Source organism: Hippichthys cyanospilos, chromosome 21 (genome assembly GCF_059441005.1).
Source record: "Hippichthys cyanospilos isolate Australia breed blue-spotted pipefish chromosome 21, RoL_Hcya_1.0, whole genome shotgun sequence".
Classification (NCBI taxonomy): Eukaryota; Metazoa; Chordata; class Actinopteri; order Syngnathiformes; family Syngnathidae; genus Hippichthys; species Hippichthys cyanospilos.
Window position 1 is genome coordinate 1,024,585 of NC_142389.1, and position 26,775 is coordinate 1,051,359.

The 26,775-nt window shown below is 45.4% G+C and overlaps 1 protein-coding gene across 1 annotated transcript in view; it reads left to right on the plus strand.

Annotated features, from left to right (window-relative positions):
- The first annotated feature begins 8,201 nt into the window (after positions 1 to 8,201).
- Positions 8,202 to 26,775, plus strand: part of triqk (triple QxxK/R motif containing) — a 60,561-nt gene continuing 41,987 nt past the window's right edge. Inside the window, exons 1-2 of the mRNA XM_088405547.1 lie at positions 8,202 to 8,245; positions 18,500 to 18,567. The gene's annotated coding sequence lies outside the window, so the exon portion shown is untranslated. The remainder of the gene's footprint in view (positions 8,246 to 18,499; positions 18,568 to 26,775) is intronic.

The window sequence follows — 26,775 nt, forward strand, 5'->3', positions numbered from 1 at the left end:
CGTGTTTGTTATGTGAACAAACATGAGGGAACCGCGTGGAGCCAGGTACAATAGGCGTGTGTGTGTGTGTGTGTGTGTGTGTGTGCGTGTGTGCTGTAAACAAGCGGTGCATAAGCATGTTGTGCAAAGTGACGCAAGAGGTCGCCAATGTCGCCCGGCCTCAGCGAACTCTGAACTCTTGCGGCACAAAATGGCTGCTGGGCACAGTGTGTCAAGTGTGTGTGTGCGCATTGTGCAACATTCAAATGCCAAAGAGCAATACCTGACTTGACATCAGCTTGTGGTGGATTTCACAGCGTTTTGTTCTCACTGGAACACGTTGCGGTTTGTGTTCAGCCAGAGTTCGGGTTCCCCAAGTTGGCTCCCGAGCTGGGACTTAGCTGCCAGAGTCGGGTTTTCAACCTTGTTTTGGGGTTCAAAATAGGGTTAAGGTTTCAAATGAGGCTTTCAAGCCCATTTTAGGGTTTGATTGTTGGCCTTCAAGCCTCGGACGTTTCGAATATGCGCAAGTTTCCATTCCACCGTATCGGCGCTTGGAAGAAATGGGTTCTCGTGGAGGCAGACGATATCAGCCGCCGATACTTCAAGCAAAACGCCCCCTCAAAAATTGCATATTTTTTTCGATACGATTGGTATCGGTACTCGGTATCAGTGAGGACTCTGAGCGGATGCCGGTATCAGTCCGGCGTCATATATCGCAAAGAAAAGGTTAGGATTTGAAAGTAGGGTTCTGTTTCCAAGCTTCGACTTTGCAGATTCAAACGTGAAATGAAGGTAGGGTTTGAAATTTTACTTTGAAGCCCGAGTTGAGGTTTCAAGGGGTAAAAATTTGAAGCTAGGTTAGGCTTTCGAGAAGGCTTGGTAGGTGTTGGATCACATGACTTCATGGAAATGTTGCTTTTCCTCCTGACGAGCCTTTTGACGGCCATGAGCCGGGGCTTTCCTCTTAGTAAAGGGAGAGAGACGTCATCGGCAGAAGAGGTTCCGCAAGGCGGGCCGGTCCGCATCGTGATGTCACCGGCGGGCGAGGGGGAACAAACGCCTGAGAAAAAACAAAACGAAAAGGGAAGCCTTTTCAAAGGCACCAGTGAAAGCGCTCGCGATGCTAACCGCGCTAGCATTGAGCAACAGAAGATGGCACAATTTTATTGACTTTATTGAATGACTTTGACTCATTCGATTCCAAAGACGTCATTTCACGTTTTTTTTTTTTTCTTAAACCAGGGCTTTGACTCTTTAATCATTTTTTCACAGTTTTCTCATTTTTTTACATGTTTGAAGATCAAAATGGTATCACCGGATGAGTTAATTACAGTCAAAATATTATAATAGGTCTGACAATGAGCCCGAGCAGGCGCTATCGCGAGGCGGAACCTTCAAAGGTGTCGTTGTTGACTTTCCGGTTCTTGCCCAATCTGTCCGTCGCATACAAAAAAAAAAACAAAAAAAAACATTCCTGTCTGGCTACGTCGCCGTCAGCGCCAGGTCGCAGGAATGAGCCCGGCCCGCGTCGTACCTGGAAAGTCACAGATGATTGATCTATTTCGGTACCTTCCGGGAACAACTGCACAAATGAAAAGCTGTTGGCATCTCAAACTATTTTGGAAAGCTTTCCCAAGGCCACGCTTTTCCGTTGGGCCCGGATTTCCGACGTTCCAAAATTTGCGTACAGTGGAACGGCGGCAAGTTTCGGCGTTAATTTGTAAAAATATTCCCACCTCTCTTTTGATGCGCATGCACATGTGGCTAACAACAAGGCGCTCCAAAACAGCTGCGCTAGCAAAAGGCAAAATGCGTTGCCAAGGCATCGCTAACGGCACATCCCAAGAAATGCTAACGGCAACGAAGCGCAGGACTACGAAGAACGTCCAGTGGGCGGAGCCACGACCTTACCAATACGACACGTACATTACCCGAGCCAGCGTTAGCCGCCGCCGCCGCCGCGTATTTTTAGTTGTTGTGTTAATTTCTATTGTGCAAGTTGTCATTAAGAAAAGCGCGCTGAGTCAGGCGGGTGCTTCCGTGACTCATTTTTGCCTTTTCAAGGCAACACAAAAAGTCTTGCGAGACCACAGGCCAGTCGCAGCCTGCAACCCTTTTGCAAATCTTGTTTTGCTCATGCCAACAAAGAAAGGAATATCAAAAAGGAGCGGGCGGAGCCGTGGTGTCGTCATGGTTTGTCTCTGACAAGGTGCTTTCCGTCATCCTTTGTTGCCGTTTGTTTGCAATATGGGTTGCGCAAAAAAATGGCGGGGTGGATTCTGCTCGAGTTTTGGCCAAGATCCAGTTGTTCACTTTCACCCTTACGAAAATCCCAAAACCGAACCCTCATACCTAGCCTCAATCTATTAAGCAACCTCGCAGTAACCCGAAAAGCTGACCTTACCCAACCCTACCCTGACCCTTAACCCGAATCCAAAAACTACATTCCTTATATAATCCGACTCTTAACCCTCAAACCTCACTGTAACCCTAGAACCCAACCCTTAACCATGATAAGACAAACCCCAAGCCTGAACCTTTCGTCTAGGCTCCCCCTATAACACCAAACCCTCAATGGGCACTTTCACCCTCAAATTGACCTATAACCTTAAAACCTGACCCTAAAACCCAATCCCAATCTACAAATCAAACCCTTAAACCACATTTTAACCTTAAAACCCAACCCAAAACCTTGAAGCCTAACCCCAAAACCTGACCCTAAAACCTAGCCTCAATCAATAACTCTTAGAAGTCACTGTAAGCCTAAAACCCAACTTTGGCGGTGACCTTGACCTTTTTGACTTTTCTCTCTCTGCGGCAAGCGCGCACTTGCCCAGAACTCCAGGTCCTCCTCGGAGGCGGTGGTCTTCTTTTCCATCATCTGGCTTGCGTTAGGCGTCAAGTCATCTGGGAGCCCGCCCACCTCCACAAAATACCCTGTCAAGTACAAAATACACACTTCCTGTTGTCTTGCAGTGTGAAGGTGGACATTCTTCTTCCGCTTCCTCTTCTGTCTCATTGTCGACGCTTGTTTTTATTACACACATACACACATATATATCATAGGTCGAAATACGTCTTGGGATTGAATGAGAAGCTAAAAGCTGAGCGGAGCTGCAGTGTTGTTGGATGCACTTATCAGTATTGGCTAGCCCCGGCTAGTTTTTGACTTCTTCACTCGATCCTCTCAACAAGGATGTACAGTTTGGGGAAATAAAAAAAAATGGCAAGACGAAGGTGTCATCTGGCACCTCGGGTCTATATAAGGCGAGGAATGCTGTCCCGTAGCAGACCGTGATCTCATCGGAGCGCAAAAATGCGTCTGGCCGCGCATCATGAGATCATAAAGGAGATGGCGGGCCGGCTCCGGCTCCGGCTTTTTTCCGACGGACCATTGAGGTCGGAGCCAACCGTCAAGTGTCTTCGGACGTCACTTTGACGGAGCCTCGGAAGACGCCGGTTCTTTTATGGCGGAAGAGCCGTCAATCACGCCCAACGTAAACATCCGCAGAGTGCCTGCGCGCGTGTCCAATGAAGAGTGAAAGCAAGGACGGGAGGCCGCAGACTACATCTGGACTCATTCACGGCCGCGCCGGAACCGCTTCTAACAAGCGTGCAAATGCTCGCTGTGGGCCTCTACGGAGGGGGCGGGGCTATAACCCGCAAGCTAACACACCCCATTTTTGGCGCATTTATCTCGCCCCAATGTTTTAGATCTAGATCTATCACGCAAGCTAGCAAGTCGATAGGTCTAGCTAGCGCTATCTAGTGCTATCGATCGATCTATCGCGGCAATTTTAAGATTTTTACTGTTCCCAGCCACACTTGAAGCATATCTCATATCCACTCGTTTTCCTGCCCGTTCATTGGCCGCAGTAATATTATTTGCTCTTTGCAGAGGATAAATAATGTATGGTGTTTTATTATGCCTTTGTATGCTGTTTGTATTTGACCAAAACTTAATACGTAGATAGGTAGGTAAATAAATAAGAGTTTATAATACTGTGACACAGATACTATTACGTTATTGGGTCAGTTCCCGTTATGTTAGCATTAGGCTAGCAAAACTCAAGTTTTGCATTTGCAAATTTTCTTCATAATTTTTTGGGGACGGGTGGGTTTCCATTTTTATCAAACCTTGGCTTATGCATTAATGCTAGTAGTTTTTCACAGAGGATAAAGAATACGTGCCTGTATTATATCTTCATGTATAATTTGTCATAGAAACTATAACTTAGAATTTTAGCATTAGGCTAGTGGACTTTTGGAATAAGCAAACTGACGCTTATTTTAGCACCATGCAGTGCTAGCATCGCTCAAATTTTTCATTTTCTGACTCCCGATGTTGTGAATGAAAAGCCTAATTACAGATGAGCATTTCAATGTAGTTTAAACGCATGCGGCTAGCGCCTACACTTAGCATTTTCACATTCCAAAGGCGCCGCCTTTGAAAAGCGCCAGTGTGCGCTTGTGTGCGTGCGCCAAGTTGTGCGTCTTTCCCACGCGAAGCCGAGTGACCGGAGCCTTTGGGAATTCTCCCATCCTTAATTCAAATGTTTGACCTGAGGTTAGCGCGTAGGAACAACTCTTTTGCCCTCAAACTATTGCGCTGCCTGTCTTCGACAAAGACGTCTTTCGGAATGTTCCGAGACCGGCGCTGTCGCTAGCCAAAGTTGTTGCAGTCGATTATTCTTTCCAACATTCCATCGATTGAGCCAATTATCGAATCGGATTAATTGGATTCGATTAATCGATTAAAATCGTTTTTATCTCATTTAGTTTACATTCCAAATGTTTTTTTTTGTTTAAACAGTTTAAACAGTGGTCACAATGAAATTAAATTGATTTATTGAGACAGCACACTAATTTTTAAGTTAAGTTATATACATACGGACTGTTGAGGGGCTTAGAATCGAACCAGGCGGAATGCCATTTTTGCCACGTGTACTCAGGTTATCAGGTGCAGTGTAATCATGCTATAAAATGACACGATAAAAATGTGTGCTTATTAACGTTTCAGCTTTTTGTGGTGAGCGAGCAAAAGCAAGCAGGCATCATCCGCGCCGCGTCCTCCGACTTGCGCCGGGCGGCTTTTATTTGGTTATCAGCTCGCGCGTTGCTCAACTCGGCCGATGAAACTGAAAATTGTGCAAGTGTGTCAGATGAAAGAGTGCAAAACAGAAAGGGCAAAACGAGGGAGGGGGGGCGGCAACCTGCCTTTCCTCTTTCTTAGAACGCCGCTATTTGCTTTGGGCAAAAGGGGCCGACGCCTTGCGCAACTGCGGAGCTCCTTCACACGCACGCACGCACGCACGCACGCACGCACGCATGCGCCAATAAACAGTGCTTGCAAAAGCACGCCGTTGCTTTTTCTTTTCCCTTGAAATTTGCTTTCAAAACGTTTCTTTTTTTTGGCCATTTTACGTCATCGTATTTAACGCGGAACGCCGATTAGTTTACAGACCTAATTCGTACAAACGCACGGTTTGTTTGCCATTTGGTGATTGAGGCCCGTGATTTTTTTTTTTTTTCCTATTTAATAAGAGCAGTAATTAAATTGCGAAAGTCTCGCACGCACATTTTTTTCCAGGTTTTCCACCCCTGGAGGCTTGTGAAATTGCATTGGGGTCGCGTTACGCACAAATGATCAAGAGCCGACCCGGCTTTTCATTTCCAGGGGCTTAGAGAGCGCTCACATGCATCAAAAGAACAGGCCAAAAACATGACGGGATTACGCAGCCAGACCGGCCCAGACGTCCACATGTCAGTCATGGGACCAACTAGTTTTTTTTTTTTTTTTTTTAATAACAGTGATGGCATGAGTGCAGCGAAAGCAGAAGCGCTTCCACATGAAATTCATTCCACAGGAAATCCCCCTGCAGACAATTGTGGGGGCCCTCCTATTAACTTCATGCTTTTCCTTTTGCAAAAAAAAAAAAAAAAATGCACGTCCTCTCCCGTCATGCCGTCTGCAGGTTTTGTCCTCGGGGTGGAGACACATCCACGTAACTTTAGACCGGGACGCGGCCAGTGGGCCAATGGCCGACGAAGGACTTTTGAAGCGCTCATTTGACCTGTAAAAACTGTCGGGTCCCCGGGGACTAAAAAACAGAATTGTTTGGAATCCCAAAAATTGCGCAGTAAAAAGGACAAAGTCCAAGGTTCGCGTTTTCAAAATGACAACCGGCAACACGTATGAACAAATGTCACAGTAAAATTGATGAAAAGACTTACATGTTTGCTTTGTTTAGTTTCATCATGTTTTGTTCCCCTTCTCGTGCTTCTGGAGCATTTAGTTTTCGCTTCTTTACTTTCTGTCTCACTGTAGTCTTCTACTTGATCCACATTTTCTTACGCTGTGAGGCCAACGCCGTGTTTTTTTTTTTTATCCATTTATCCATTTTTTTTTCCCGACAGATCAAAACAAACACGGCGGACCCATTTTTTGAAATGTTTTGATTTTTGAAATGTTAGCCCAAGCAAAAACACTTGTCAACTTTTTGCTCATTAGGCCTTAAAGGTTTTGTAGGATTGTGCGCAAAAACAGATTTTGTATATTTTTTCTTCATAATTTGAAAAACTAATGCTGAGGGTTTTTTTCATGTAATCATTTACATTTGTTGTTATTGTGCATGAGCTGTTTGATAGGCTGTTTGATTCAAAAATTGGCGCTGACCTGCTGGCATTTTTTTTTTTTTTTTTTGCCGCCGGATCCTGGGAGAACATGTTGCTGCTTTCCCAGCACGTGTTAATGAGGTGAAGGCCAGGATGTATGCGGATGAAGCAATCTTTGCATCCGCTCCAGGCCACTTGTGCAATCCATTGCCGCGCTTAATTACCTTGCGTTGCCAATGGCAACCCACTTTCCAAAACAAAACACAAAAAAAAAGGTAGCCCCCTGCTGGTGACGCACGGCAAATATTAGCGTTTTTTTTGTTTTTTTTTAATCCCAAAATGTTGGCGCTTTGTTGCGTCTGGTTGGAGATTGTAGCGGTCGTCTCACCGCCTCGAGGGTGAGTGTCAAATTCCCCCCGGTGGTCTGGTCCGTCCCCCCCCCCCTGCCAAGACCGAGTGTCCTATTCCTGGACGCCTTCTGTCACTTCTCAGTCATGTGTAAGAGGAGGGCAAGGCTAGGGCATGCTCCGCGTGTGCGTGTGTGTGTGTGGGGGGGGGGGGCATGAGAGCCGAGAGCCCACATTCCACCGAGGACTACTAAATCCTCATGGGATCGACCGTCTCAGTCCACTGACGACCGTTCCCAGGCTGTCCTAGGCTCCAGTCACGTGCGCGCGTCCTTGTTTTTACGCCACTTTGTGGCCGCAACGTCAAGGAGGATGCTGGCCACACAAATGGAGGAATACAAGTATATACGAAAATGCAATGTTACAGGAATCGCTATACTATTGACGTTTCCCAAACTCGTCACCCGCAGTTTCCGCCTCATCGGCTCAAAAACAACAAGAAGTCATAGCGCGCGGCGGGAACGTCGTCGGGCGGGCCAAGGTTCACACTTTTTTTTTTGTTTTTATTGGGTTGACCAAGGTCGCCGGCTCCGCAGATAAGGCGGCTACCGGCGCGCTCCTTTACCAGGAAGCCGAAAGTTGCGCAGTCCACACGGGCAGAAAAACGTACTGTAGCTAGCGCCGCGCTAACTCTCAGCTGCTCGCTAACGTCGCAATACAGGCCTGTAGAAATTAGCCTACAATGACATGGCCCTCAAGGCCCGGGGGTCAAATGTCATGCGGCCTGCAAAAATGCTAATTAGGACTTCAAGTTTCTGACTAAAATACCAACTTTGTCCTCAACATCAAAGGGTTTTTTTTTGGTTACCGATCCCGGTTTTGAACAAAACTAGATAAATGTGTGCCAGTCACACTTTAATACTGTTTGACAAGCGCCGCCTTAACCTAACCGCGAGCGAAATCCAATTTCTAAGTCTCGGCCCTCATACAGAGGTCTGAACTTGTGGGGGTCCCCGCAAGTCCATAAGGTCCCCACAAAGAGAGTAAAACCTGGATTTGGTGCCCGCCGTGCCACACACGATAATGATCTCCAACAATAAAGATTACAATACAAGTTTGTGTTGAATCACTAGTTTGTATTACTGTAAAAAAAAAAAAAAAAAAAGCCTACCCATGCAAAGTAGCCGAGCGATTGTACTGATTGTACTTTTTGTATTCTTAGAATCATCGCTCATGCAGTGCGAGTCTGCCAGAGGAGCCAAAGTGTGAGACGCGCACGCACGTCCAGAAGAGCGCCGCGAGTGAGTCAGTGCGTGAGTCACGCTCCAGCAATGCTGCCCCTCAATTTTATAACAGCCAGCCAGTCAGCACCACCATACACACCATTCGCAATAAGTGTACACACACACATGCAGGCGATTGTTTCCATGTACAAAATTTGTCCTCGCTGATGACGCCTGCAAAATGTCAGGGGATCCTAAGCGCAAAAGTTCGTCTTTCTGGAAGAGAGAGCGTCATTAATGCGTAAACGCACACACGCGCGCGCAAAACTATGTCAAGTACTTGCAGGGAGTGTATCGTCGGGAAGTGGCATCCGCTCTCAAATGTCACCTTTCGGCCACGGAGTCCCGACTCATTAAGTCGAGGGGAAAATCGCTCTAATTCTTCGGCGTTGCAAAAAATTCTGCATGGCGTTTTGGGGAAATAAATAAATGAAAACAATGGCGCGCTGAGGAAACAAATGGAAAAAAAAAGTCATTGAAACAAAACGTGTACATTTGAGCTTTTGAAAGCTCACGCACAGGTTTGTCGAGTGGGAACAAGCGGAACGAAAAGAAAATCTTAGAAAGGTTTGATTTGCCCTGCTTTTCTTGGTGCGTTAATAAAGCAACCAATCAAATGCTCAAGATCTGAATAAAGAAAGAACATTTTGGGTTGAAATTAAGTTTCAATGAGGAAAATAACGCTCACTAATGCTTTATTATAAAAAGTTTTTTTTTTTTTAACTTTTTCATTTCAATCCAAAATTTTGTATCTTTATTCGGATCCTGAGCATTTGATTGGTCGCTGGTTGCCAGGCAGACTTTATCCATGCACCTCGAAAAACCGCTTAAAGTGGATGTTTGACGTCTATGTTCGCCTTTGGCAGTGAATGAGTTAAGAATGACTTATTATCAACGACGCTATCTCAAGGCGCCACTCGCGGTACTGAAGTTTCATCCGATGATCCACGTTGTAAACTTTTTTTTTTTTTTCCTAACTGCAAATTTGCACCCAGCTTGTGGATCAGGCCCATCTTCATGCCGAGCATGATTCAATCTTCCATGCTTTGCCCCGTGAGTCACCGGGCGAGGAGTTTCGCTGTGATATGAATGGAAGGGGGGGGGGGGAGTGAATCAGAGCCACATCATACAGATGAGATGAAAGGGGGCGGAGCTTAAACGGCAAATGACAACAGAAACTTTTGCTGTCTCGATGCCAACTGGAAGTAAACTGGGGTCAGCAGTTTCAAGAGTGTGCGCCACCGCAAGGACTTCAAGGAAGTCAACTTTGCAAAAGTCTACACACCCCAGTTCAGATGCCAGCTTTTTGTGACCGCAAAAAAATTAGACCAAGATAAATGATTTCAAAACTTGCATTGTTGTACAAAAGCGACATTGCACATGAGTAGAAATAAACTGAAAATCGAGAAGTTGCACGAGTGTGCATTCCCATTTTTTTATGACTGACGGGGTACTTGGATCTGATGAACAAGAACGAGAGTTCCTTCTTTTGTTTTCTTCGATTGGGCCGCTGTCAAGCGTGTTACAAAAAGCAGTGGGATGTTATTGCCCTCTAGTGGCCAACCTGACGTGGCACAATTAAGGATCGCGTTTAAAAGTCCTTGTTGTTCACTGCTAGGCCACAAGATGTCACTGTTGCATATTTTATAATAGGAACGTTGGATCTTGGAGTGGAGAGTTGAATTTCCTTTTTTGGAGGCCTTAATGTGCGCGAAAACTTACCAGTATTCCCAAGAAAGTAAATTTGCGTACTTTCGAGGGGTTCTAAACGTCGGTCCCCACAATCCTTTCAGTGGTGCCTCTGCAGTTTCAGAAAAATCAAGAGTTTTGCTCATTCACATCAAATTTGCGGGCGTGCCTATTAGAGCTGCAATCAAAGATTATTGTAATAATCGATTATTACGTTGAATGTTCTGTTCATTAATCAATCAGATAAAAGTACAATTTTTCGTTTTCATTTGCTGAAAGCCTTTGTGAACTGGGGCTTCGGCGAATGAACGAACGAATGAATGAATGAATGAACGAACGAATGAATGAATGAATGAATGAACGAATGAATGAATGAATGAATGAATGACAGGAGGCTCGAGCGGCCTCTGGCTTGTGTGTGTGTGTGTGTTTGGGAATGCATGAATGTCACCAGCTGGCGCATCTGCCGGGCTGGTGGAAAACGTCCAAAAAGCTTAATTATCAAGCGTAATCATGCGTGAGATTGAAGCGAGGGGGATGGAAAAAAACAACAACAACAACAACACACACTGGCTGCTGTGTGTCGCGCTTCCCAGGAGGATGCGTGTGCGCGTTTGTTGTGTACGGATGTTGTTCATTAAACTCCCCTAATAGAAGCTTCCTCAAGCTCGAGTGCTGCTTCACCGGCTGTCAATATTTGGAGAAAAATGGCACATGTACCAAATCCTCTGCAAACACGCCAGACAATTCATTAGGTACACTTTTTTTTTTTTTGCTAGTAGGGGCGAGGGCTTTTTTTTTTGGTGTGTTTTTTGCACTCACTCCAACAACCTTCAACAATGTCGCCAAGACATGGCCGCCACGCTCCGCCGCTTTTATTGACCCGCCGACGAAGCCGGGTGTCCCGGGGGCGGTGGGGGTTGGACGAGCAGGTGGGGTCCGCGCTCATTAGCGTCTACTCGGCCGTCTTTCTGCTTATCGAGCTTCCCTTCGCTCCGACTCCCCCGGGAGCCGAGCGGCAAAATGTCACGGGCTCTAATTAGACTCGGACGACTCCTCCACACTACCTGCCGCACTCGCCGGCTAACGTAGCAGTTTTAGCATGGGCGCCGGCGCGGGCAAGGTCCCGAGATTGGCTTGTTCAAACCAAAATGGCTGACTTCCTGTTTGATTTTGCGCATGGGTCCTTGAGAGTTTTAGTTGCGGCCTGTCGTGATTGGCAAGGCCACCAAATTTCTTGCTGGTCAGAAAAACCGCCGCATTTTTTCCAACGTTTGGGACAGGAAATTTCCCCCGAAAGGCGAACAGAAATGGCGGCCATCCTGTGGAATTTGGGGCATGGGTTCTTGAGTCATGACCCACATTTCAACCAAATTTTATGTTGATCAATGCAACTGTGTCAGGGGCTAAATGAGTAACTTTCCAGCCCTGTAATCCGCTCCGATTTTTTTTTCCGAATCAAAATGGCTGCCTTTCTGTTGAAACTGGGGCGTGGGTCATTGACACGTTTTTGAGCATCCGGTTATGTTAACCACGTCCACCCAATTTCTGATAGATCACGGGCAAATATTTTATAACGTCCGACGATCCGAAGCATCCTTCCGTTTTCCCATCCCGCCGGCATCTATAAGCAAACGAAGGCGAATAAAATGGCCGCCAAGTGCGCGAGCGCTTCCCCCAAGTGCATTCATTAGCCTGCTTTAGCATAATTGATACCCAGCGCTACCGTAAAAAAGACGGGCTGCTTTTTCTATTCCCCGTAGAGTCGCACTTTGGGACCCGGGCGGCTAACTTCCCTCATCAATCGTTTAAGTGCTTGGCCCAAAGAGGAATATCACATTATTCTATCACAAGAAGCTGTAACGATATTTTATAACAGTAATGACAGTTTTTTGTGGGCGTTATTACGATAAAGTCATGCAGTATATGATATTTATTTAATCCCATCCACAAGACATATTTATTTACGGATCCCTTTCTCAAATTTACTGGCGTCTGGAATTAGCATATTAGCTAATTAAGATGCTAGTGCTGTCCTAGCTCTGAGGCGTCAACATTCCGAGCAGGTGTGCTCCTCATTAAGACACGCGAGAACATAACTATAATTCATAAATGGATATTACGTCTGCCTAAGGGCATCCTTCATCTTTAGGGTTATGTCGGTGGGACCCCCCCCCCCCCAAAAAAAAAAAAAAAGTAAAAGCACACTTTCGTGATGTATGAGCACCTAGCAAAATAGCACATATTCATAAAGAATATTCATGATGAGCAGATGGCGCGGAAATGGACACGACAGGCAGGCATATTAATGGGGCGCAAATGCAAATGACGCTTTTTCATATTTTGCAAGGATAATGCGTCCACTTTGGGGGAGACAGGAAGTTAGGCTACAGGCAGGAAGTACTTGAGATTTTGGAACGTTTTCAAACGACGCGGTTTGACGTCAACGTTAAGTTGCGGATGCTTCCGCTAGAGGGCAGTAACGCTCTTCCCCCACTTGATGCATTTCCGTGCTCACTTTAGTAGGCACGCCGCTACTGTTTTTCAGAACAATGAAAGGCGAAGATAATAATATAAATATATTAGAATATTTAATTAGAATGCTAATACTAATAATACAATAACACACAATAGACATTCCAAGGTGTGGAGGAAGTGGCTGAAAATCGAACTCAGAAAAATAAATGCAAATATTTTGAACTATTTGAAAAAATGTTGTGCAGCCATGCAACATTTTCCCTTCAGACAACTGATATTGTGGCTTAGTTAGTATATTGTCCCATATACTGTCGATATTGTACCAATATCTATTCAATTCATTATGAGCATGAACCATGGATGCATTTTATTTATTTATAAATATGACATTTTAAAACATACTTTATCAAGTGATACTAATCAGACAAAGAATGATAGCATGAGAAAATCTGATCCAATTTTTCCAAATATTTGGTTTACATCAACTCAGATTCAGACAGACTTGTCATTGAAGTACGCACAAGTTTGTACAGAATGAAATGTTGTGGCGTGACAAGCACTGTCTTATCTTATCAAGAAAAACAATTTGAATAAAATATGAACATGAGTAAAATACTGTACACAATATTTGAAATATGTATTGATAAATATTTGACCAAGCATGAGAATGTATTACACTTGAATGAAAATAAATACACTAACAAGTCAAGGACCCAAATACAGGAAGAAAAAAAGAAATTAACTGCTTATATATATGAGAGCAAATATCAAGGATTTTGAATGTACACTAAACAGATATAATCAGATTTCTTTGACTGAGATTGGAAAGAAGGAAATTGAAGTCATGTGTCACATATGATAAGCCGCCCAATGACGGTAATGTTGCAAAAACAAAACAAAACAAAAAAGGCCGCTCCCCATTTTCCGAGGCCTGCGGAACGCGAGTGGAGGCAGGTGGCGCTCATGCATTTTTAAGGCTTATTTGCAGGCCGTCTGCACCTGTTTTGTTTACCCGCCTCGGTGCCCCCCCCCCCCCTGGCCCCCATCGCCCCGCGTTGACTTGCAAATGGACTTTCGCTGCTCTCTGCTGCCACCTGGAAACAAATGCGGGGCGACTCCGCCTGAGGCTAGCCTACGCGGCTGTTAGCGATGCCATCTTGCAAAAACCAAAACCAACTGCAAAACAACAATGTAAACCCATTGCAGCAAAAAAGAAAAAAGCAAACCGATAAAGAAAACAAGTGGCCAATGGTTTATCAAGGAACAGAAAAGTATTTCGCTTTAATCCTTAAAGTCGCCAGCAGTCGAATCGCCAAACTGTCCCCGTCGCGTTGTCGTGATGCTAGCAGCGAAGCACATGGCTACTTTGCGCTCCAGCGCACTTTGTGCCAAATGCAGGAAACGGGGGAAAAAAAAATAAAGCATGTGGGGCTACGGTAAGAGCAGCCTGGCGTTGTCCCCGCTAATGCACTTTCACTGTTGACTGTTAACGGCTTCCCGCTCGCTCGCTTGTTTGCGCCCCATCGCAACATCTGTCCGACGCCCATTTTTTTCAGGACGCCATTAGAGCCAAAGCCAGGCGGCCCGTCGCCTAATGTGACCGGACAGCCGACAGATGTGCAAAATGGACGCACGCGCGCACATATGTCGGGTTTACGCGAGTCCAAACAATCTTGTGAAATATCCTGCGCCTCGGTTCGATCCGCGAAGGCATCTCCCCTTCCATGTGGATTTGGATCTTGCGTGAGTCACCGTTCGACACGAAAAATAACCCTCACAACTGATTACCTAATCGTAATGTTTACCCTAAACCCAGCCATAATCCAATACAAACCAAAGATCTAAAACCAAGTCTTGGGCAAACTGGCAAAATGTCCCCACAAGGTCAACAGAAGAGAACAGGAGAAAACAAAACAGTAAAAACACAGAATATGATTCTTTTTAATCGTAATGCTTACCCTAAACCCAACCGTAGTCCAATTCCAACCTAAAATCCCAAACCAAGCTTTGACCAAGCCCCACACACAAGAATGTCCCCGCAAGAACAACAAAAGTGAACAGAACACAAAATAAGTAAAAAACCATCATGCCCCCCCCCTCCACACACACATACACACACACTCAAAAAGACGCCTGGACTAGTGGGGCCCACCGAAATGTCCCCAAGTAAAAGAGGTCCCCGCAGAGCTAGTAAAACTCTGAATATCAGGCCCACCGTGTGGCAAACACACACAAAAAAGGACAGCCAATGACACACGCGCGTGATGGGTGGCGACGGCCGGGGGAAAGGCAGCACCTGCTCCTCCATTTGAAAACTATTTAGGGAGGCATCAAAGTCCATCAGGGCCGGCCTGATTGCCTTCGTCTCCTCACACTCGCCGAGTCAATTACCCCCTTCCCCCTTTCACCTTACACACACTTTTTTTTTGTCCCCGCACGGCAACACCTGAGCCGCCGTCTAATAGCGCCGCTCCAAGGGCGCCGCCGCCACAATGGCGCCCAATTGCGCCCCGTTGCGGCCTTTTTACCAAAGCTAATAGCTCGGGTCGGGGAAGTTAGCGGCGGCGGCGCTGGCGCCTTGGCATTTTGTGTGTTTGCACCCCACTCCTCAGCCGCGGCTTATTTATCCGCCGCCGTTTTTGAAATAATCAAGTTGACGCATCTGTCAGATGGCGCGAGCAGGAATGCTAAAAGGTCAGCGGGCCGCACCGGCAGCTGCTCCCGCCGCCTCCGAATAGCGCCGGCGTCATTACGCCGCAACAGATGGGACTTTGGTTCGGCGGCGGCGCCCGGCACATCTGCACTCGGCGGCAGGTTGACACGTGCCGGCGCTCTTCAAGAGGAGACAACAACTCCCCTTTATCTTCTTGATTACAAGAGAAAAGCAGTCCGGGGCGCAGGCAAGACCTTAGCCGGTTTTTACAAGAGTAGACGCCTCGATTTTTAGAGAAAAGAACTTTTTGCTCGCCGTTCTTTGATGAGCAAAGAAAGTCCAGGTGCGTTCAGGCTAGCTTTTATTGACAAGGAAAAGCCCTCTAGCTCCCCTTGTGGTCACTGACGAAACAACGACTCGGCGCCCTTTCATCAAATTTCTGAGAAACGATCACAAGTCCAGTAAGCGAGAAAACAGAACGATTTTGTGCTCAACTTTTCCTAGAAAAGCGACCGCATCCAGATCTTCCTGTGGCCTCGTTGTCCGATCGATCCGTTCGATGACCATTTTCAATTAGAAAAAGATAAACGGTGATTGGTTACAAAAGAAGCGCGGTGAGTTGTTGCTAGGCGGAATTTGTGTTTTTTCATTTCTCATCCTGATGGACAGCCGCCACTGCTAATGAGACCGTACCTTTCCGCTGACGTCTCCCCAAGCCCCGCCCACCCCTTACACAATAACCGGCACGTTGACTTTACGACGGCACTTTCCCCGAACTTCATTGTCCGAGCCCGGGCGCGACGTCGTACGTCTTCGCCTGCAGCGCGCCCCTCGACAGCTGCTCGGACTTTCAGCCAATCAACGGAAGAATAAAACGTTAATTATGAATGAATTAAAAGTGGCTATGTAACGGCGGCGTTTAGGAGCACGTCAGGCGTGATGGATTCCGTGAATTACGCATCGTAATTGTCTTTGCTTCTGCGGTGGGACTGAAAGGGGCTTAACGTGTACATTATGTAGCGCCGTTAACCTCTCGATATACAATTTGCTCCCCACTTAAGGCTCAGGTACGAGGACATTATGGCTACTCGGATCTCCTTGTGTGCGCCGTTAGCGGATGTACGGAATTGAATTCTACAGCGTGGAAATTATTATCTGGCGTAACGTGGAGCAGAAGAAAAGAAGAATTAAACAAGTTTGAATGCAAAGATAAAATACAATCGAGTTTGGATGCTAGCTGCCCACCAACTGCGAAAGTGTTTGGAGCGAACATTTTGTGGTAACGAGCTAGCAGTGATGATTAACGTTAAATATTCGCAGCAGACGGAAGCTGGTAAAAAAAAAAAAAAAAGTATTGTAGCTAGTTAGTCTCTAACACTGACTAGTTAGTTAGCTAATTGTCTCATGCTATTTTTTCAACGGTAGCTCAACTGCTGCACTAATCACACGCAGCATTTAACAAGGTCGCGACTGGCAAGGAGCACTCTTAGAAGGTCAAAAAAAGCTATAAAAACAACATCCCCATTGTAAGTTTACAGCTAGTTGCTAACAGATAGCATTTTATACTTAGTTAGCTCGCTATATTTTTAAAGTTATCACAACAGTTGTACAAATGCACAGCCAACATCGGGAGTTTGCAGCGAGCGGGCAACACTCGTAAAAGGGCAAAAAGAAGCTCAGCTTTATAACAACAACATTGCTAGCGGCGCTAGCGCTAAACCGAAACCTGCGGTGAATCCGCCGTAAAGAACATGCAGCTAAAGTCTCCAAAGGGCCGCACGGGAGAACAAGGACGCAGACGCGCTAATCACCTTTCCGCCTTTCACCTACGTGAACAATGAGCTTCTTTAATGGCGCATCAAGCCGCTAATGTACCTCCTTTGTACCTTTCCCGCTCGTTTTCAATTAAGCGCCGCGGCCATTAACATATGCTAATGAGCATCAGATTAACTATCCCGCAATTGGCTAATTAGTCGCTGTGGACGAAGGCATTGTTCCTGACATGGAAAAGGTGTGTTGTTGTTGTTTTTTTTTGGGCTGCGTGCCACGTACGAGCCGAGCCTCGCTGGCGTTTTTAATAATTGACGTGTCCCCCCCCCCCCCGCACGTCATGTAGCCTTCACGGCTAGCAAGCATATGGTTGTGTAATGAGCTTGTAAAATAGTAATGCCAAGTGGCCAGCGCCTTTTCCTCTTCTTCCTCCTTGTTTAGGCGGGATTGATGGCCGGACATCAAAGTTTAGTCACGGCCAGAGGCGGAGCCAAAAAGATCAAGCCAAACAAGCACAAATGAAGCAACTGTTAAACTGTTCAAATAAATCAGGTCCCAAAGGTCATTATTTCAGGTGCAAACCTGTTGATCTACTGACCAGCACTTGGGGACGGGAATTTACATTTGATCACATTTGTTCCTCATTTAAACAAGTTCAAATCTTCGTAGTTTGGACACATAAGAATAATGGTAATAGTATCTTGCGTTAACCTTAACCAAATACCAAATATTTTGACCATAATTTTACACCGAATTAACATCTTTTGCTATCTGGGAATCCATTATTTTACATGCATGAATTCCCCAAAAAACAGCGATAGGTTGCTTTACCTTCCAATTCATTTGCTCTTAATTCAAAAAGAAACACCTAGCATTCATCCCACAGCATTAAAAAACTGTAAGATTTGCCTTCATTTGCAGGGAACAGTTAAAATCTCATGTACCCCCAAAGTGCTTTTGCGGACCCCCATTTGAGAACCGCTGATGTAGAAAAATAACTTGACACGTAATGCAGAAGCCTTGGTTCTTTTCAGCCTCGAATTGCAATGAATAGTCAAAAGCCAAGCAGGTACCCCACCCATGTTGCCCCCTCACCCCCACTGCGTTATTTCACACAGCTATACCTCGCAGGGGCGAGGTAATCACACACCCCCCGCGGAGCTGACAGCCTGATTGGATATCTGAGGGTGGCCCCCGCATTCATTTGCATGCTAATTGATGAATGTACACCACCTCTTCTCTCGCTAACACAGGCCTGACTGTTAGCATTTCGGCTAACGCGGTAACAGCGCCGTAGCGTTACTTTACAGATAAATTATAGCATAAGACGGGGCAATCTTGCTGAATCACCAGCGCCGAATCACTTGTTGCATATATGTGTAAAACCCGATCATTAAAATCTGTTTTTTTTTTCATGATGATGTTTTTTGGATGTTTTTCAATGACTGTGGATGGCCGCATCGCTTTAAGGCCTTACCCAGTTCGCATCGCACGAGAATTTTGCTTCGGCTTGAAAAGTCAACCGCATGCTATTATTCCACCGGCTTTGCCAACGGCTGCATAGCTTTGAGGCCTTACAGCGCTAGCGTAAAAAAGCTAACGCAGTTGATGCCGCTGTTGATTTTTGATGCGTTCAACACGTGGAATGCTTAGGGCATTGATAACATGACCTTATTTTCCAGATGATACAAGCGGCCTACAAATCCGTCCCTCCTCTCCTTCATCTTGTCTTGGACCTCATCAATAATGCGTGAGTATGCGCACACGCAGCAACACGTATGAAATATGTATGGCCGCGCGCACACACATACAGCGGCGCTCCTTTTTTATTTCTTTTGGAATAAAAAAAAAAAAGAACGAGTATTTCAAAGACGGTCGCTGCTGAAATGTTGATGAGCGCGGCGCTCACTCGCACTCTCGCCCGCCAGACAGACAGAATTGATTTTCGCACTCGATGAGGCTCTGACGACATAAACATGAGCAGCGCCGCATTATCGGAGACGCGTCGGGCATTTACAACGGGCGAGGAAATCGATGGAAAATAAAAAGAAGAAAAATGCTAGTAAGGCAAAGCAAAGGTCAATCAGTAAAAACCAAATAGTAGAAATAATACCATTTTGAAATGATTTATTGGGAATTATTTGTTAATCTGTAGTATTTTCGTGAGAAAGCTAATACCAGCGTAGCATTAGCATTAGTTTACTTTCTGGGGTGTTTTGATTCATAAGAACCCCAATTTGTGAATTTTGCTAATACGATCATAGCAGTCTTTTGATGGAGTTGTTTTTTAAATGTTTAGTATTTTAGTAAACAAGCTAACAACGAATCAGCATTATTTTATGTAAAGTCTTACTTAGTCGCAATACAACTTTTTGAAAATGACTGACATCTTGAAATGCTCACAAGTCGAGCTAAGTAAGACTTAATGCTAATTACAGCATTAGTTACAAGATTATTTTTATGCGACTGTTGTTGGCGGTTTTTCAAGATAGCATCAACAAGCTAATTACAACACGACACTTTGACATAAGCATTTTCACATCAGGAGCCGTTTTTAATAGACAGAATTTGGTGAACAGGCTAATATCGGCCGATAACCTTGTGAGCCGTTTCTCAAGTTAATAGCGTTAACGTTAGCAGTATGGCAATTGTGACAAATAAATGGCTGGCTGTTTAAAAAAAAAAAAAAAAAAACAGCATAAAACCGCAACACAGAAGAGGCACTCGCCGGCGCTAGAAATTGGCAGTGACCCGGATGGATGGCTTTGGATTTTCGAGTGGCGGCGCCGATGAAAGGCGCCTTTGAAAAGAGCCTCGGCGCAGGAGAAGTGAGCAAGAAGCTGGCAAAATGTTTTCAAGGCTTTATTTTCACACATCAATTAGTCAAAAACAGCTCTTTTCCTTTCCTCTTTGCTTTTTCGAGACGCTGCGAAATGACCAAAGCCAACAAAAAAACGCGACGCAAAAAATATGTGCCTATAGATGTCTGTCTGTCTGTCTGTCTGTCTATAAAGACAGAGAGAGAGAGAGAACGGGATCGGAAGGAAATGATTTTGAAGCGGATGTCAGGCGAGACGAAAGCAGGCGCTCAGGACGGCGGTCAGGACGGCGGGCGAGGGCGGGCCACTAACCGAGCCAGACGACGGCCCGCCGAGCGGCCCTCTTTGTCAGCGCCGGACAAAAGTAGCGGGACGCCCACGGGAGGTGAAAATAACAGCTTCCGCTTGTCTGAATCGCCGTCGGGGATTTTGCCCTTTTCAAGCGTCCCGATACTTTTGTACAGCTCTATTCCAAGACCATTTTTGAATGTGATTTCGCGGGAGAAAACTTGCCTATCAAAAGCACTAGTGGTATCGACGCTTGGTATCGGCATCGGCGACCGCTGGAGAAGCGAGGGCTTGCATTGGCGTGGCTCGAAAAAAGCGGCGTCAAACATCGCTCGGAAAAATGTCAAATTTTGTAAATAATTTAGAAAATATGTAGATTTTTGTTGGTTTGTCGATCTAGTCATAAATGAATATGAAGGTGAAGCCGGAAAGATAACGATAGAATGAAAGAATCGTCGTGCTTTGTCTTTGTGTAAAAGCTCAAAACAAGAGAACGCAAAATAACACACACACACACACACACACACACACACACGCACATATTTGATTAATTGCATTCAGGCGTCATTATGCGGCCGCCTGCTGCTAATTAACTTAAGCGCACTTTTGCATATTGCACTTGTTTAATTTCTTCACGGGCAGCGCCATTAATGACAAAAAATAGATAAAAAAAAACAAAAACTCTTTCACTCTCCGGCGTGTGATGCTTATGCCAATTTTGGTATTGTTTCAAGAAACAAGGAGGTGTATTTTGTGGAAAATCGTTTAAAACGTGTGAAGGATTATTTTACGACAGCACCCATGTTTGACACCCATGCTTTACACAGTCACCAAGCACTTTGTCATGTGATTACTGCCCCCTAAAGGACTGGAGTGGAACTCCAGTGGATCGTTTGCATCTTACCGTTCAGTTTTGCGAAATCTGCCTAGCAACAAGTGACCTAATCTTTTTTTTTTTTTCTTACTCTCTCCAATCCCATCGGGGTGGACATTTTAATTTCTGTCCACGAATGGCTCCCGTTTGTCGTGTTTGCTTAAAAGTCGTTTTCCACGTCCGTTGTTCTCATGAACACACACACAAAGTAAGCGTCGGCCTCAAACGTGGCAAAAACTTGTTGTTACTAAGCCGCTCACTTGAAGACACGCTCGACAACACACACACTCACACACTCACACACACACACACACACACACACACAGAGAGGTTTGTTTGTCGACTAAAAACAGCACTGCAATTTAGTGTAATCAGACAGTGTATACTGTGTACAGGCCGCTCACCCGGGGCGCTACTTTTGTGTGTATGTGCGCGCGCGTGTGTGCCCCCTGCAGGGCAGGAGCTGTCAACAAGCCCACCCCCACCCCATAGTGTAGGTCAGCTTTAAGAGTAGTGCAGCGTGCTCATTATGCACCCTATGAGCTGGGCCACGCCCACTTGGCATCACTTCACCTGCAGCAAAACAACTTCCGTACTTTGCCGCACAAGTTAGAAATCGCTATGTGGAGATTGAATTCATGAACAAAACTCTTTTGTTACCACTTTTGTTTGTTTGTTTTCTTACAAAATAAATAGATGAAATCGTTTTTTTTTTTTATTTGGTCTGGTCGTACTGAGAAGGAGCAACAGAATTCTAAGAAAAATAAATCTGCAATAGACACGGTCCAATCATCAAAGGAAAAACAAAAAAAAAAAGACGAGGGAGCTGAAATTTCAAGCAGATGGTGACGACATGGCACTACCGCTTAGCTATCACGCTAGCAGGAGTGTGCATCCTTTTGCCAGAATAATGAGGGAGCCTCTTACTTTTATTCATTTATTTATTTTTCTTATTTAGTTCTCCCAGCATGACTCAAACCTTGCGTTACTACGCATCATTTTTTTTTGGGGGGGGGGCACTAGAGATCGGTGCGTTAAAAAGAGAAAGCGCTCTCTCGCTGTGATCTCAAAGAAATATTTATTTTCTCCCGCTGTGAAGCACTTCAGCTCAGCTCCTTGACACCCCCCCCCCCCCCCCCCCCCCCCGACTTCAGGGAGCGTCCTCCCCCCCCCAAATCCCGAGCGGCTTCACTACCTTTTGTTGTTGCCGTTAATATTTCACGTCGACTTGTTTCAATATTTATCGCGGCGAGCATTGCATTTTAATGGGCCGACGCGCGCGTCTCCCCGAGTGACGTGCGTGCGAATTTTCACGGTGCCGATCCGACACAATGTTTACACGACACCGGCCCGCCGTTTCTACGGAAACGTCTATCGGGCGGTTGTCATGACAACCGCTAACCCGACCTGGACCTAGCTCGTTAGAGCGAGCCTCAAAATGTCCATGCCCGACCACTGAGTGGTGGCAGGGGCGGACGATACCAGTTGACCGATACTCGCGGCAAAAGTCCAAAAGTCTCGTACGCAGTTTCGCTTCATCTGCTCGGACCGGACGCCTTCACTCGGCGCCCGTTTAATATTTAAGCTGCCGGGCGTCTCGCGTGTGAATTTTTCATGCGCGTGCACCGCCGCATTGTTGCGCACAAGTTTACATGCAGTTTGAGCAGCGGTTCATCAATAAAGGATTGGACGCCGCTCGCACTCTTTCGCACCCTCGCGTCAACCGGCTTTAGAACGCCTTTAGATTTTTGGTTGTTGTTTTTGAAAAGATGCGATTTCACCACGCTTCGAATATCTTGACTTCATTATTTTTCAAGGGGAACTTCCAATACCGCAAGGTCCGCGTATGAAAAGCTCCAACAATAGGATCCGGGCACGCAAATTAGAGCGCGTCTTAATAAGCGCTGAGAGCGACCTGTCCCTTCCAAATGAGCGGTTGTCATTTTGACGGCACTGCCTTATTAAAGCTTTAAAATGGCGGCGCCCGTGACAGACGTATTGTTAAGAATTAAGCCCTCTAAATGCCTAAGGACCGCTCTCTTGACACGCGGTCATTCAGCGGCCGCTGACGGCCGGAATTAGCGGCGCGTCCTGCCGCTAGCTTTCAAAAGGCGAGCTCAATCTTTGCCCGACAAATTTCCGCTCCGGTGACCGGAAAGAAAAAAAAAAAAAAACACGTGATCTTTGTGTCTGTAGTGACAGTATAATTAAAGTACAACATGTGATAATTGTAGCGTAAATCGTGCTGCTGTTGTTACCATGGCGACCAGTTTGGTATTTCATGTTTTTGCTAATAGTGACCTTCAATTTCCTGTTTTAGTGCTCTGTTGCGTGACACACTAAAATGGAGCTAGTGTGGAGTTAGCATTTAGCCTGCTATTCCGCATCAAACATGGCACCCAATCACTAAAACTGTATTTGCGATCATCGTAGCGAGTTGTGCTGCAATGCACGAATGTGGAGCTAGCGTGCACAAAGTTAGCATTTAGCACGCTCATTCCTGCCACTATAACCAAATCGATTATTGAAGTAGAAGAAGACCGGCTGTTACCATGGCAACACTTTTTTTTGTATTTAGCATTTTTGCTAATGGAGTTGTCTGGTGCCCTTCAATTTCTGGTTCTGGGGCTCTGTTTTCACGGTGGACAAGCCTGGACCAATCTCGCGTAAATTGGAGCTAGCTTGGAGTTAGCGTTTAGCATGTTATTCCTCATCAAACGTAGCGCGACGTAAAGTCAACAGCAAAGAGGAAAAGCTTCAAAATGACATAACAGCGGGCTCTGCCGTTACCATGGCAACCTTGCCATCATCACCGATCTTGGCGAGGCAGCCGGGGCAACTCGTGTTTCTTTTAGCATTTAGCGACAACTGCCTCCATCGTGACCTACTTTTTAGAAATAATTGCATGAAGTAAATAACTCGCGCGCCATATGTGAAAATTGGATCGGAAAGCAAATTTCTGGTTAATAGTTGAAGCTTAACCTCAAAAGCATTCGCCGCCGGCTTGTATTTTGGAAGGTACGCTACGCTGCCGTCGCCATGGTGACCCGGGATGGCCGTCTTTATTGCGTCTCTTGCTGTGATAAAGCGCAACAAAAACCACCTTCTTTGACTCAAGGTGAGTCCGTTATTAACCAAAGTTCAAGCAAGTCAAACAGAGAGCCCTCAGGGTTGGGGGGGGGGGGGCATTAATAATTCACTGTATTAATTTAATCACATTTCATATGCCGAGTTGCCTCTAATCCCAATCTAATGACTAATTATGCGCTCGGAGGTTGATTGGAGACAACCTCGCAGCCAAGGCCCGTTGGACTCCCTCTGATGTGCGCGCCAGTGTGTGTGCGTGTGTGTGTGTGTGCGCGCGCGTGCTAATCAAAACATTACTCAGGAATCAAATGAGTTTTCCCGCTGCTTTCCCCAAATAATCTTTGAAAATTAATTATGAGATGACTCAGGGTAAACAGTTGAAAAAGTGTTTTTTTACACAACTGTTAGGCTTGATATGTTATATAGTTTTTTTTTTAGTATAGTTTTTTTTTAAGAATTATTTGACAGGTACAAAAGGAAAAACTCAAACACAAATGTTGACCTTTCAAGTCAAAGCTTTATTGATTCCATTTTTTAAATTTTATTTCATCTGTTTTGTGCAGCCCCACTATGATAATAATAACATTAATATTGCAATTATTGACCGCATATATGGTATGTATATACTGTATATACTGTGTGTATATATATATATATATATATATATATATATATATATATATATATATATATATATATATATATATATATATATATATATATATATATATATATATATATATATATATGGGTGCAATAATAAAATGTGATGTGATAATAATACAAGGAAATGCATTAAAAATATAAAACGACAAAGCGACATTAAAATACAAAGTTACAATCGCATGCACTAAAAACACAAGAAAAATGTCGAAAGGAACTCACCAAAATGCAATAACCCTACAATCAAACGCATCTATCGGCAATAAAATAGGTTGAACGCAAGCATTTTGAAGTATCTAGCAAATAGTACATATTTGCTCGAGGCCATAAAAACGAAGCAAAAAAATGCAGGTATTTGCGAGCGTGTGACGGGATGCCGCCGCCCCCGGAGCGCCTCCAAATTGCGTGGCCGCGAAAGCACATTATGCTTTTCACGTCGAGGAAATATTGTTTTGGGCCATTACCCTTCGTCGGGGGGGCCGGGGGGGGGGGGCTCCGTGGCCTCGCTCGCCTCTGAGCAGAATGTTGCAAGCCGCATAATCCCTCAACATTCGCCTCATCCACCGGATGGCGCTGTGCTCGGCAAAGCGAAAAGCTCCACACAGGGGCAAAATGGCAGGAAAAGCCGACTAAAACAGCGCAAGTTCGTTTGGGGTTGACACGTTTACCTTCAAACTGATTTTCAACCAGTATTCATTATTTTTCACTGTATATTATCCATAGAAATTTGTCAAATGAATCAATCCAACCTTTAAATGAATATTTGTTGGGTTTATTTCTTCCATTAAAATCGATGAAAATCGTAACTGTCCGAGATGAGTGAAACAAAAATCTAGATTTTATTTTTTGGGCTAGCCCTACCTAGCTTAAACAGTTTTTTTGTTGACACTTCCACGTTTGAGCTTTGTGTACCTAGAATAAAGAGCACACTTGGCAATATCTGAATTTTTGTCGACATAAGCCCGGTTTTGTGAAAAAGGAATTTCATTTTCGTCTGAAATTTTTGCACGGAACTTTTTCAAATCAGCCTCTAACGCCATGATTGCTGGGTTATTTTCTTCCATTAAAATCGACGAAAATCGTACTCGTCCGGAATGATAGCAGAAAACTGAGATGTTATTTTTTTGGCCCAGATTATTCGTGGGTTCGGTTCGGCGCCGGGCTGAAAAGCGCTATACGACTTTTGCGGACTCGCTCGGAGCGAAGTCGGAGCATCCGCCGCATCCGTCAATCAATAACGCTCGCCCCCTCGCCGCAATCATCCTCGCCGCACGATGGCGCGTACGGAAGGTGGCAAATTACAGGCCGGGTCCGGGCTCACGCCGCTCTTGCCTCGGGGGAGGGCCGCCGATCTCGGCGGTCCCGGCGCCTCCCGCCGCCGATCGCGAATCATGCCTGTCACTCCGTCAAACGCCGCCCGCCCACCCGACAAGCGGATGGCCGCCTCACTTTTATCGAGCGGAAAGCCAAACGGCGGGAAGGCCGCCGTCCTCGCGCAGGTTCATTACTTCGGAGGTCCGCCCTCTCCACCCCGGCGGCCAATCGCAGCGGCCGTCCGATCGAGTTCAAGTAAAACTCGGAAACTGCAAAGCCGGCCGTTTGATGGGGCGAGGCGTCAACGCGATGGGAAATCCAGGTCGTCCAGGTGCAACGTTAGGGCGTGGCCGCTCCAATGATTGACAGGCAAGATTGTCCAATGCAAAGTAGTGTTCTATTTGTTTGTCTGGCCACCGCAGTAATCAACTTTTATGCTTGCTAATATAGCTTTCCTGACAATAAACATTTTAGATTTAACGCAGATAAATGTTTTCACATGCTCAGTTCAAATGTCCTTTTTCCCACTTAGCTATTGACTGGTGTTTACAAATAAGTCTTTCTGTCCTTTCCGTGTCTGGTTATTTTAAAATACTTTTCTACTTTCTATCTTTATGCTAGCTACACGCTAGTAAATAAGCTTATGTTAGCGACACGCTAGCAAATAAGCTTATGTTAGCATGTAAATATGCCCATTTTTGCTAACTTCACTTTAGCACCTAGCACAGCTCAGGTTTTCTCACAGAATTGTCATTTTCTGTGTCTGATTCTCTTAATTGACTTTTCTAGTTTGTAGCTTCGTGCTAGCTACAGCAGAAACTCACGTTAGCTTGTAAATATGTGCGCATCCACTCCCGGTTGATAAATTAGGTACGCGATGCACGCGATATAAAGTTTTCACTTTTAAGTTGAT